Source organism: Diadema antillarum, unplaced genomic scaffold (genome assembly GCF_040938485.1).
Source record: "Diadema antillarum isolate AM-2024a unplaced genomic scaffold, OU_Dant_1.0 scf00000071, whole genome shotgun sequence".
NCBI classification, from domain to species: domain Eukaryota; kingdom Metazoa; phylum Echinodermata; class Echinoidea; order Diadematoida; family Diadematidae; genus Diadema; species Diadema antillarum.
In genome coordinates, this window is record NW_027270960.1 from 7852219 (window position 1) to 7866780 (window position 14562).

Below are 14562 nucleotides of genomic sequence, written 5' to 3' on the forward strand. Positions count from 1 at the left end.
GGGAACGATCTAGCAGACGCAGCTAATGTATTATTACCCACATGTCAAAAATGTCGGTACACTTTGACAAAGTTTATTTGTGTGTATTATAGAGATATGTTTTTGAAATTACTATCGCAAAGTGTTATATGAATTCACCATGTTACGTTTAAAATTACAGTGCACCACACCAGACAACATTTTGCTGGTTAAGAATTGTTGGTTAAGAATTGGAATGAAATAAGAAAAATGTGTCTCTCTTATTTGTGTGGCGATTTTTTTTTTCTCAAGATCTGTTTTCGGCATGAATATGGTGTCACGTTTGTTTTAGATTGACTGATTAACAAGGTATTTGCAGTAAAATGTAGTCAAGAAGCTAGCTTTAATTTGTAAAGTGATACGCATCTCATCATGTAAAATATTGACCGATTCTTAATATGGAGAAATGTCTTTATACAGTAAATAGTGTATGTATATTAGGACTTCGTTTCCTGTTTCTCACAAAAACAAGGTTTTATCTTTTTTTTTTCAAGGAGGCTCCCTCGTTCCGCCCTTGAATTTAAGCTTTTGCCATTTAGTATGACCACACAGTAAATTGCATCATAAAACTACCATGATACCTCGGATAGAACTCTCGTAATTCAGGAAGTAATTTTGAAATATATTTTGTGTTTGTAATTTGTAGCTCACAAGGCTTCCCTCTTTTAAGAAAGCAAACCACTTAAAACTGAAGATTTGTTTATTCAACTGTGAAATGTTTATATTGATTACTGACTTAAATTCTAATTAATGTATTGAATTTAAGTCATTTACCCCTGTGATAGCACGGTTATTCATTATGTTATTTTTGACCTATATTTATTACCGAAACACCGGAAGCGTGGGAAGGGACATGACTAGATGAATGATTGTATTTTGTGATTCCTTTCTAGCTGTATGTGCTTACGCAGACCACAGATTCATTACTATATCGTTCATGAAACATAATGCTCTTCGTTTTTCTGTGGGTCGAAGAGGTCTAAATGGTCACCTTAATGTATTTTTCTATGGTACAAGTTTAACAGAGAAGAAAGATAATACTTTTTCAACTTGTTGTAATTTCGATGCCAGAGAAGACAACATAAGTAACTGCTAATCCATGCATCTATGGAATATCAATGTATCTTTTTGCCTCTCTATAGAGGGGCCACTACAATGTCAAACAGGGTTCATCTTTGTCTTTTCATTTAATGATTCCTTTCCAGAATCTATATGCAGGGACATACGTACTAAGGGTGTCTATTCTGATATACAGAATAGTTGAACAAATACCAATACCATGTTCAACAGTCCGTAATAGTTATCAGTACTATAGTTACTTTGGCAGTTTTTGCAAACTTATCATAAGTAAGGATAAAAGAAAGAAAGAAAAACACAGAACGTGAGGAAAAAGCATCACGCATGAGAAATAAAGTCCCTTTGAATAAATCATCTGAAAATAATGGATTAAACATGCTTGCATGCTTCAGTGACTGCAGATGATGTATCATTGTTTGAAATAAAATAATTTAATTAAACATGAGAATAATGATCATCGTTTGGGCGAAAGCTTCGTTGTTGCAAGCTCAAGAAATCTACTTCGCCAGCTTTTAACCTAATTACATTTCATTGTTGAGTTAGTCTTTCAGACAGATTCTATTCTATGTAGGTGACATGTTTCAGGGATGGAAAAAAAAAAATCTATCATTTTCACAAAAAAAAAGGCCAGTCATGCATTCATGTGAGAAGTGGATAAATATGAATTCATGTAATTTCTCTTGTCAGGTAGATTAAAAGCAGACTGCTTACCATTTTATAGAGGTGCACACATTCTCTCTCGCACACACACACACAAACACACACACGCACACGCATACGCACACGAAATATAACCAAACATATAGACGCCTTTCAGAGGAAGTGAAGTGGGGCCTACTTATCATAATACTTGATGTGGCTGAATAAACAGATAAGAATTCTTGAATGATAAAACTCATTACGTCATGACTAGTAAGCAAAGATATTGGATTGTCATTTGAATCACAATTTGTGTATTTCTGTCTCATGCTGTCATATTGAATTTGCATGTGAGACGTACCATAGGGCAAATACAAAATGGATGCTATATCGACGGGAAAGGAGAACACGTGGAGGGATTCTATTACAACACAAGTATGGTTTACTCTTGCTTATCACTCTCATAATGTGCTCAAATAGTGGTCAGTTGTAAGAAATATTGACATTCATATTATATGTTCAATTCTATTGTACTGCATGATTGATGCACAAGAATGATTCATTGTCATGTCAACACTTTGTTACATTTGTTACCTTGTATTAAAAAAGAATGAATGTTATAGAAATTAAAGAGAGCTGAACTGAACCGAACTGAATAAAATAGAACAATACACCCTGAACAGTTGTCTGTTTTGCTTTAGATACGTTTACATAGGTTATCATTATTTCCTCAAACCAATGATATAACTTCATCTAAAGCAGAATGAGAATATGTTTTATTTTGTATGAACACACTTTGAAGTTCTGGCATACGACATGTACGGTACTGCGTGCTTGTGAAATAAACAAAGGCTTGATTGCAAATCCGTTTGCAACCGTTGTTGCGAAAGTGTTGCATATTAACAATACTATTATTTTTTCCTTATGTGAGTACGCGATCCAACGTATTAAAACTTATTTTATAAATGATATCATATCCAAAATTTATCTGAATGAAATCACATCATAATTGATTCCTATAACGTGAATAATCGCTTAGGCGTCAGCAATCTTATTATCAATTTCTCTGCAATGCCGAATAATTTGTGTTCAAAGAAATATATATAGATGGGCTTCCGAAGTATTCACGACGAAAGCTTTTTTTTTGGGGGGGGGGTTAAGACTGTATGCGCATGCGCGATAGATTGAGTTGCAGAGATTACACAAGGGGAAATGAGAGGATTTTTATCACCTCTCTGTCTACCTCTGTCTCGCCCTTTTCTCCTCTTTTTTCAATACTCTCTCCTTCTCGTTTATCCAGCACTCCTTTCAAATTCGCTCTTACTCTCAGCCTCTCGCCGCTTCCATTTGAAAGAAAAAAAAATGTGTGAAATTTCCGTGATTCGTGTGGTTTTATAAAAGGACGTCTGATAAAAACTGCGGCGCGATAAAACACGCAACCAGTCTCTTGTTTCCATGTGTGATATTGGCGTCTGTGTCTAGCAACGCTGTCTAGCAACGCTACAATTTTCCCAGTGACAACTGTGGTAAGTGATTTGCTTTTTTAAGTTATATGTGGAGTCAAGTTGATTTACTCTTATCTAATCGAGTTCATTTTCATTTCTAGGGTTCATTCATTTCGTGTTTATAATGATCAACACAACATGCGTAGATACATTATACAATCAAATATTTTTATGCCTCCGCGCAAAGGGTGCCGGTGACATTATTTTCCTGTAATATTATTTCTTCTACCATTCCTTATACGCTTTCTTGATTTAAGTGTTCAACATTATTGTTCACTTGAGCGGAGAGTCAGGAAAAAAAAAACATTGTATCACCCACTTTTAGCTTTACTCTGCTCGTGTTAAGATTTAAGAAAGATTGAAGCAGCAATTACTTCCTATTAATCAGTGATTTGAGTTTGCAAAGACTCAAGATAGTGCTTGACTCAGTTTCTCTTTAAAGGTCGTATATCTCCCTTGCAAACGTCACACAATTTAGCTTGGTTGAAGAAGAATATCTCCCAACATCGTGTCTAAATCTAACGCTAGCTAACACACTTCAGATCTTTTCGAGAGAAAAAAATAAAGAACTAACACTATGTCCCTTAAGAACACGCACTATTTTTGTACCAGAAATAAAGGTTGGAATTTTTTCTGTGTGCAAGTAGATTTAGTGAAAATCTGTATTGTTTCCTCCTCTATTATTAACCCTTTAGCAACTGAAGGTTCCGTACATAATGGCCTACGGTTCCCTAGAAGATGCCGCAATATTACTCTCATTTCGACAACTTTCTAAGTGATGTAAAATAGCTCACTGCACGTTCTATATTATGTTTATTTGAATCCTGTTAAGACTTTACCAAGACTATTGTGTGTCACAGAACAAATTCTGACATACTTTTGTTGATATTTGACCTCTTTTAAAGGGTTAATTATATATTCTGTAAAAGATCAATAAAGGTTGCAAAGGATAAAACTATTAAGAAAAAACAGACGGGCGGTTTCGGACGTTTTATAGAGTAATACGAAGGACGGTTTCTAGAGGTTCAGTTACTAATGGGTTAAGAAATTACCAGTTTTATCATTCTGAGAGAAGGTCTGAATTACCTACCTAGACAATAATATACCAGCTTGTGAAGATGTCAGTGTTACAGAAGTGATTTTCATCCCTTCCTCATATAGATATTATACTTTGTGACAGTGACGCATGTATATATTCATCATGACTTGTAGCTTTTTATCTACGATTTCATGATTCCTTTGTCATGGATTGTTACATCTATCTAGATTTTTGTCTGATTTTGGGTAGTTTCGTATAACCTGGCACATGTTGACTATATACATGCGTTACCTTGGGCTTACAACATTAACGACAACGGTAAACTCGAATTTCAATGAAAAATCCATCTCGATTAAGACATTACATTTCCAGATTATGGATGAAGGGAAACCTTAAAAAAGAATAGGAAAATCTCTTGATTTCTAAAGACTGTGGATACCTTCTTAATGTTGAAAGGGTGTAGATCTGAGTAGTAATTATACTGATGCAAATTAGAGACAATGGTAGGAGTGAAAAGAGTATCACACACACACACACACACACACACATAGATATATATATATATATATATATATATATATATATATATATATGTTGATAAGGTAGTCCACGTGTTGGCAAGATAAAAAGATAAGTAACAAAGCTGCAACAAAGTTCATGCTGTATTCACCAACGGTTTTTTGTGTGAAGAAATAAACCGTTGGTGAATACAGCATGAACTTTGTTGCAGCTTTGTTACTTATATATATATATATATATATATATATATATATATATATATTGTAATTGCTCCGCGTTTGGCAGTGCTAGAAATAGCAATAATAATGTCACAATAGAGGAATGCATTAAATGCCAATTGCCTTGATTTTTATTATTTGAATTTAAATCAAGACAATTGGCATTTATATATATATATATATATATATATATATATATATAATTATTGTTGTTGTTGTTATGATTATTTCTGTATGTATCGATTTATAAACATGACATAATGCTACGTTTGTTCCTCTTTGTGTAGTACACTTATGTTCTCGAGAGCAACGCTAGCATGTCTCTATGTTTAATCGCGGAAGGACGTACCTAGTACGAAGCGAAACGACAATGTTCGTTTTTGATGCCTCATTAACGCATTCACTTGATTACCACTCTAGGGAGCATGTTGCCAACCCGAGCTTGTTTCTTGATACGTTAGTCTTCAATCTCCTCTTAAGGCCAATGCACTATCTATATGCAGAATTAATGTGACTTTTGACGGAGACAGAAAAGCCCATGCACAGCAGGAAATTCGGAGTTAGCTTTCATTTAATCAGGATGATAACAAACACCTCCTCTTTCTCCTTTCTCATGTGACTTTTCATGGAAGAAGAGTTTTAGGATGATTTCAACTGAGAATTTTGATGAACAAACATATGTATATGAAGAGTTTGTTTGCAAAAACCGATAAGTCCATATTTGTCAAATGGAGATATTTACCATTAAATGTCAAGAAAAATAAAGAGAATGATAAGAAAATTTTTGCTTCTTTTGACCATAACTTTAAAAATGTACCTTTATATGAAGTGAACAATATATCATTTAAAAGGTATTATTTTGCACTTCATGACAGAGACCATATTTCAAAATCGTCAAAAATGGACTTATCGGTTTTTGCACACAAACTCTTCATATATTGAGTAATTGTAGTCCACGTGTTGGTGAACTAATATCAACAATAAAACAGAAACCAAGTTTATACTGCCATTACCAACAGTTTTTTTTTTTTTTTTTTTGCACACAAATTTTCGAGCGATTCGCCCTTTCTCATGTGTTCTTGATTCTCGAATATTTGAGGAAGGGCGAATGGCTCGAAAATTTGTGTGCCGAAATAAACTGTTAGTAATGACAGCATGTACTTGGTTTCTGTTTTATATAATATATATATATATATATACGCTTACAAATACCTTTCATTCTTCTTGTTCTTGTGAATATTACTTTTATTAGGAAGATACCACTTTGAGCACCACTACGCGTTGTTTGGCCCTCTGCTCGTTTCTTTATCTCTGCATTGCTGAAGAAAATCTTTACACAATGACATGGTATAAACAGACTATCACATTAAATGTACATGATATAGCGCTAAAATTACGTTGTGATCTTCATCGGATTTAGTACTTTTCACAACATCATGACAAATATTCATCATTCATCGCATCTTTCAAAAACAGATACCCATGATAGAAACTCACGCTTGACTGGGATGGTGGCCTCGAAATGACAAATAAACTAGACGTATCATGTGGCTTAAAGGAATGGTATAGTATTGGTGGAGATGAGAATTGGGCTTTTAACTTTTTGCGAGATACCAAGAAAACACTTATGATATAGTACAGAGCATACCATTTTAAGAGGAATTCAACGTTTTTTCGATGAAAATCGGGTTTGGAATGACTGAAACATCCAAAAACAAAGTAAAACAAAGCGATCGTTATAAAGTGTGGGTCCTACACTTATTAGAATCGCTCTGTTTTGGATATCTCAGCCATTTCAAAACCAATTTTCATCAAATAAACGTTGAATTCTACATGGAATTACATACTGTTTCATATATTTCATAAGAGGTTTCTCATTATCTCACGAAAAAAGGTTAGAAACCTGAAATTAGGTCTCAACCAAAACTATACCATCCCTTTAAAATTGGAAGGACCAACAACAAAAATAGACAGCACTCTTCCGCGAGAGAGTGCGTGTTGTTTGACATCATCATTAGCGATAAGTAGACAAGGCGTTACTATTGGTTTTTATCAGCATGAATCTATAATCATTCAACTCGAGGTAAAAATTTTCCCCTTTACTGGCCTTTTAGTGGGCTTATTATGACGTGCATCACTTGCGACCTGTGTGATAGCTATTCATTCGGCTTCATTTCTGCACTATTAGAGTTGTACGGCAATTTGATTCTCAAGCTTTAATTAAGAGATGATGATCACATCGAAGGTAATCAATTCAATTTTGTTCAATCTATTAAATCTATTCAACTACATTGTATATACAATAGTCTAGCGTTACTTTTCAAAAGCTGCCGGATTTCTCTTGGATTTTTGAAACTGTTACTATACTTTCCTGCAGTCCTATAGGGCCCTTCAAAAATATCAGTGACACATTATAGGCAAGCAGTGATTTTCACCACTGTTTGTGTTTGTGTTTTTTAACCGACAGTATTAATCTACACGCTGTTGCTTTACTTGTTTTATTTTTTTGATTTACATAGATAATCAATTTTTAAGAGTAACCATTTTTCCTTGGCAGTTGTATCATTTAAAATACTTTTTTATGGTTTAACCGTGTTCTCATTAATGCGTAGCAATGACAAACTAAAAACGCTTCATTAACTTCACTTAATTTGAACAAGATTTCTTCACTTGCTGGTGACCCCAATGACGCCTCAAACTCAGAAAAGAAGGTGCACTAAGAATATATGTCTGTGTGTGTGTGTGTGTGTGTTTATATCAGCGAAAATATACCCACACAGTTTTATCAGTTGTTTAATTTGTGCAATAGATGTTATTGTTCATCGTTTTCCCCCAGTTGATCTCGTGGTTTTTTTTTGTTTTTTTTTTTGTTTTTTTTTGGGGGGGTATTTAGGAATTGTAGTATTTGCGTGTCATTAAATCTATCATATTAGTGTTATCTGTTTAGTCTTTTATTGTATTCAAATGTTTTTAAATGTATCGTTAGTAACTGTATTTCTGCAATATCTTAATGTGCTGTGTATTGAAGGGCCCCGATGAAAACCATTCAGCCAATGCTTACTTAGGCTACCCTTTTTAAAGATGCGAAATGACTAAACAAATAAATACCTGGGTACTCTCGCTACCATTATCTAGTAGGCCTACACGATGCCGTGTATCATCCAGCTCCTATGTATACTCAAGGTCGCCACACTCGTAAAAGTGATTCCTTTGTAATAGAGACTTTTTAGGTTACGGATACCAAAATAAAAAGAGCACGTAATGCTTTTTACTCCATGACATTTATTGACTGATGGTGAAAGAGATAGAACAAAGAAGGAGTAAGAGAAGGAGAGTTGAGGGTATGGCAGAGAGAGGAAGAGATGACATCATAATTAAGTCATACATAATATATACATAAATGCTTAAGCTCGTTACACATTAGTGAAATACTGTCGGTGACTTATAACAAATCGCCACATGAGGGAGAGGATGCTATCAAGTCAAGGACAGCATATATGAAGCTACGCTTTTGTGTTGCACATATTTGAGGGTGTGTTTTTTTTTCTTCACACGAACGACCAGGCACATAACTATACAGCAAACGTGTTTGAAACTAACCTTCAGCGTGAATTATATTTTCAAGATGTCGCAGTAGTGTACACGCGTACCAGCTCCACAAACAGAATTATATGAATTCCTTTAAAAGCCAAGGAGGCAAAGAGATGACAAATTGTAAGTTCTATTGATCGATTCATTCTTCTCCTCCCCCTCCTTCTTCTTCTCCTCCTCCTCCTCCTCCTCCTCCTTCTTCTTCTTCTTCTTCTCCTTCTCCTCCTCCTCTTTGTTTTTCTTCTTCTTCACCTTCTTCTTCTTCTTCTTCTTCTTCTTCTTCTTCTTCTTCTTCTTCTTCTTCTTCTTCTTCTTCTTCTTCTACTGTATGAGACGGGTAAGCAGTGGCGCTATAACGGACCGTACGAGGGCAGCTCACTGTGTCGGGGTTTGGGTTTTCGAGGTCCATGATCGTCGGGTGGGGAAGGGTTGGGCACCGGAGAATAATGGGATGGGCGTTCTGTTCAACGGGAATGAACTATACTTTCAGAACATTATACGTGATAATTCAGACAATATAACTAGTTCGATACAACGTAATGGAAAGTTTGTATTAAGGACAGTACAACGAACAACATGCATTCATTTGTATTGTTTATATTTCTTACATTCATGTAGTTATTATCAATTGACACATATTTATACACCCGCATATATCATATGCACACCACATCCAATACAATGTTGACTCGTACAGATTAATACTTCTTTGATGTGATCTATCTATGACAATGATAATGATATTGTATCGCTGTATATCTTTTGTATGCCTATGTATCTATGCTACAATGTATGTGTGTGCTTTGTATAATATGTATAATGTATTGATGTAACCGGATATGCATTCAAACATACCAATTATCAATTGACACATATTATCTATACACCCGTATATAACAATTATGCACACCACATCCAATACAATGTTGACTTATACAGATTAATATTTCTTGATGTTATATATTTATGACAATGATAGTGATATTGTATTGATGTATATCTTTTGTATGTCTATCATGCCTATGTATCTATGTTACAACGCATACGTGTGCTTTGTATATTATGTATGTAACCGGATATGCATGCAAACAAAACAAATTTCCAGAAACGGACAATAAAATTGAATTGAATTGAATTGAATTGAATTGAACGTAAAGTGATAGTGGGTGCAAGGCTCGGTCACAAATGCCTCTACGAACTGCTACGAACGCCGTACGACCGATTTTTGGACAATTTCGTAAGATCTTCTTAAGAAGGCCGTACGAAACCATCGTTCGTAGACCATTCGTAGACCATTCGTAAGTTCGTAGCCTGGTCGATGGTCTTTTCCCAGATTTTTTTAACTTCGTACGAAACCCTCTCTTCGTAAGGAGCGAATAGGAACGTCGTACGAACATTGTAAGAACTACGCAAGATTTTGTAGGATCGAGAGACAATTCTAGAAGCCTTAAATTCTTACGATGATTGTAAGAACGTCTTAAGTTGTTCATAGAGGGCTCTTACGTCTTTCGTTAAAGATGGCCGTTAGTCTAACGAAAGAATAAAGCTACGCTCACAAAGCTTTGTACGAACGATGCGAATGTTACTGTTCTTGCGAATTCTGGAATTCGTAGAGATTCGTAGATCGGACACAGATTCTTACGGCCTTCTTACGAATTTCGTAGGAACGCTTTTTAATTCGCAAGAACAACTTAACCTTTGTGACCTGAGCTTTAAGGACAATGCAACGAACGCAACGTGATAGTGGATGTAAGGCTCGGTCACAAATGCCTCTACGAACTGCTACGAACGCCGTACGAACGATCTTTAGACAATTTCGTAAGATCTTCTTAAGAAGGCCGTACGAAACCAGCGTATGGGACCAAAAGGGAAGGCAATCAAAGGGAAAAGGGGGAAGGGGAAGAACAGAAAGGAGGGATATGAGGAGGAAGGAGCGAGAGGGGAGAGTTGGAGCAACAACCTCCTCTTTCTCTACTTGCAGATGCAGCTGAAGTTGTAGTCTCCTTGGCACTACTGCCATCTTGAAGTATAAAACTTTCAACTGTTACAGGATTTTTGACAGGACACGGCAGAGTCTTTTTAACAACCCGACAAGAATACCAAAAAAAAATCGTAGAATCTTCTTGCGAATGGCTTGGGAGTGCCATGAGTTGCACGTACGACCACCTTACGACATAAAGAAATCGTAAGATAGTCGTAAGTCTGACGAAAGAATAACTAAAGGCATTCTTACGAAAAACGTACGAATTCTACGGCCATTGTATAACTGAAAATCATTTCGTTGCTCTAAAAGGTCGTAAGTTGTTCTTGCGAATTAAACAGAGTTCGTACGAAATTCGTAAGAAGGCCGTAAGAATCTGTTCCCAAATCCACGAATTTCTACGAACTCCAGAATTCGTACGAATAGTGACATTCGTACGAACGCGTCGTTCGTACGAACCTTTGTGACCGTAGATTTATATGCGTATGAGTTCGAAGTTGATTAATATTTATGTAGCAAAATTGTAAGCCAGATGTTGAGATTACACAACATGTCCAAGCCTTTTTCTCTGTCATGTTTGCGTCTTATGTTACAAAACTGTTCATATCACTACACACTGTACTGTCTTTAGACATTTACAGCCACGAATGAAGAAAGCAGAATGATTCATGCAAACAGAACTGAATTGTTCATTTCATTATGGCGAAATATCAAATCTCGCTATCTTGTCAAGCGGATGGGTAGGAATGTCTAGAATGAATAATATATTTACTCATGTTCAGCACAGTGACCTTACTGTTCACAAGTTATTGGAAATCCCCCCCCAAAAAAAAAAAGAAGACATATAGTCATTTGCAATGTGTTCATATAACAAAGATGAAAATTGTTTTAACACATGTTTAAGGTACCGTTGTTGTTGGCACGATACCAGAAAGAACTCATCTTGTTGTATATGCGATCTCGGATACACTAGCTCAATTTGCAAGTTATATTGAATTGATACAAGAGTGATGACAAGAGTTAAGAAGTAACATTACACACAAGATATATATATATATATATATATATATATATATATATATATATATAATTATATATATTTCTTTAAATTTATCAATCTGCTGACACAAAGACATGCAACATACATTATGATATGAAATACAATGCTAGTATAGCTTGTGAGGAAAAGATTAGAAGTTGGAAACAAGGTTACAGATCATGCTTTCATTTTTCCAGTGTGATTTTGTGTATTGTCCACAGCAAAAGGAGTTCTACTGGTGATCATAAAACTGAATTAAAAAGAAAGAATGTTTGTCTTTCTAGCACCTAGAACTAGTCTTCGCTCATAATGTCACGATGATAAGATACATCATTGTCCGTAACAAGGCATCTTGAATGCTGTATGTTATAGGTGATGTACATGGTGTGAAGCTTTGTGTCACTCTTCTCCGGTTACCTCAATCTGATAACTTTTGATGAGAAATTTAAGTTCTACTGATATCTATAGCTTTTAAAATCTACTGCTTCATTGCGTGGATGACAGGTAAATCCTTTACTCAATTAGTCTTTTGTGACATAACTCCATTCACGCAGGTTTCATAGTTCGTGCACCCTCCAGTACAACCCGCTCCAGAAAGAACGAGGTTAAGGAGGTGCTAATGGACGAAGAAGTAATGGCTACAAAAGTACCAGTTTTCAAGCCCTAATTTCAAAATGTTAGGACCTCATTAACCGACTTTACAAGCAAATTGGTGCCTTACTAGACCGAGATTACAAAATTGAGAACACTTAACTTAAGTAGAAATACGTACAAGAAGCAGCAGCGAGGAAATAAATGTGAAGATTTATTAGCGGTAAAGTGCAGAAGAATAGTGCTCTTAGGTTATTCTAAACTGCGTACCAGGCCAGCAAAAATAGCTGAGCTAGCAAGCATCTGGGGTGTCTCTTAAACAGGAACTAAATGCCCTCGTGGCCAAACACGATTTCATGTATATGTATATTAAACAAGCAGATTTCATTTCACATCAAGATTTACCGATGTAGATTTGAATGAAATACTTACTTCCTACGATGTAGAAGAAGAATGATATGATTTATATGCAAGCAAATTTTAAGACAAATATAATTCTAGTTTCATACCTTGTGAGATTAACAAAAAGAAATTGCAAAACCCTGGATAGCTACATTTTTTACATCAATTTTTAATTGTACAAATAAAAAACACAGGAGTTTTTTTTCTTTTCTTGTTGTCAAAAGAGAAGCAACAGGAGCAAAAGTAAATGTGAGTAAGAAATAGTTTGCATTAAACAGACAGCTGGACAGATAAGAAGCTAATCATGACTATACCTACGAAAAGAGAAAAAAAAACGTCAGCACTCCGGCTGTTTCTTTAAAGGGGTCGAATAGTTTTGGTTAGGACATGACTTAACGTTTCTAACATTTTTGGTGAGATAACGAGAAACCTCTAATAAGATATGAAAAAGAAAAGTTTGTTCAATGAAAATTGATTTTTAAATGACTGGGAGGGTTTTTATGTTGTTGTTGTTCTTCTTCTTGTTCTTGTTCTTGTTCTTGTTCTTGTTCTTGTTCTTGTTCTTGTTGTATATCTCAACCCTTCCGAAGCTGATTTTCATCATTAAAATTTTGAATTCCTCTTAAGAATGACATGCTCTGCACTATTTCATAGTGGTTTCTTGCTATCTCGCAAAAAAGTGAAAAGCCTTATCCTCATCTCCACGAATACTATACCATTCCCTTAACGGTGCATATGTTAATCGATTATCAAATTATTGTATGTAGATGCTATTGTAATATTTCTCATATTGCCACCAACTTTATATCTCAAAATATTGACAAACTTTAATGCCGCTTTGGTTGTATACAGAAGGTTCTTGTGACAAATCGATATTTTTCACTCTACTTAATATACGAAATATCTTATAGATGTTATTTAACAACTGAATCTAACCCAAAGCACAGATTTTGATGGTGTTGGTTAGTATATCATAACACATATTTCGCATTATATATATATATATATATATATATATATATATATATATATTATATATATATATATATAATTTTCTTTTTTTTATTACTAACCGCTAGTTTTACTCTCTTGTTTCTCTTTGTTTCAAATAGATTATCAGAACCCAATGATAATAATAATTTCCTATGAAGATCCCAATATGGCGTAAGAAATATATCAGCTTGTGTATATATTGTTTTAGATGTTCCTGCTCATATTTTGAACCAATACGATACGGAAAAAGAAAACAAATATAGAAAGCAAACTAAGATAAGATTGAAGGGAAGATAATAGCCTTTGGTGTAAAGTTTTAAAGACTAAAGTGTTAATACCAGAATACACAGCTGCTTGCTTTCGGTTTCAGCTCTGGTTTTAATTCACATCTTATGTGGCATAGCTGCGTCGTATCGTACAGAAACTGAAAGTAGGTAAGAACCATGATCTTGTAGTAAATTCTTCTTCTTCTTCTTCTTTTTTTTTCCTTCAACATACGTGTAGAAAACCTTTCCAATCTAAAATGTTTTGATCTTATTTTATCAATTCTTATTTTGGTCCGAACATGATGATATTTGTCTTTTTGTTTCGTTTTCTCTGTCGCTTCTTTTTACTGTTCCTTCCAGTTATCATTTCATCCATCATTATTATCCATTATTTCGTCTGTTATTCTCATGGTATTTATAGTTATGATTTCATGTTTATACGTTATCTTAGTAGCTCAGTAGAAATAGCTGTATAATTAGTTGTATAGTTGTGTTGATATATATTCATTAAGGTGTACTGGTTCTACTATTACTCTAATATTTAAACCAGTGTCCTCATTACGAAACTTGCCCAGAATTTGACTGTTGACATCATGACAGCAGCAATGATATTGTTACATGATATGATATACGTGTGAAATCTGTTATCAATATAGAGTTTGAGTCTTCTAGAAACAGGCATTA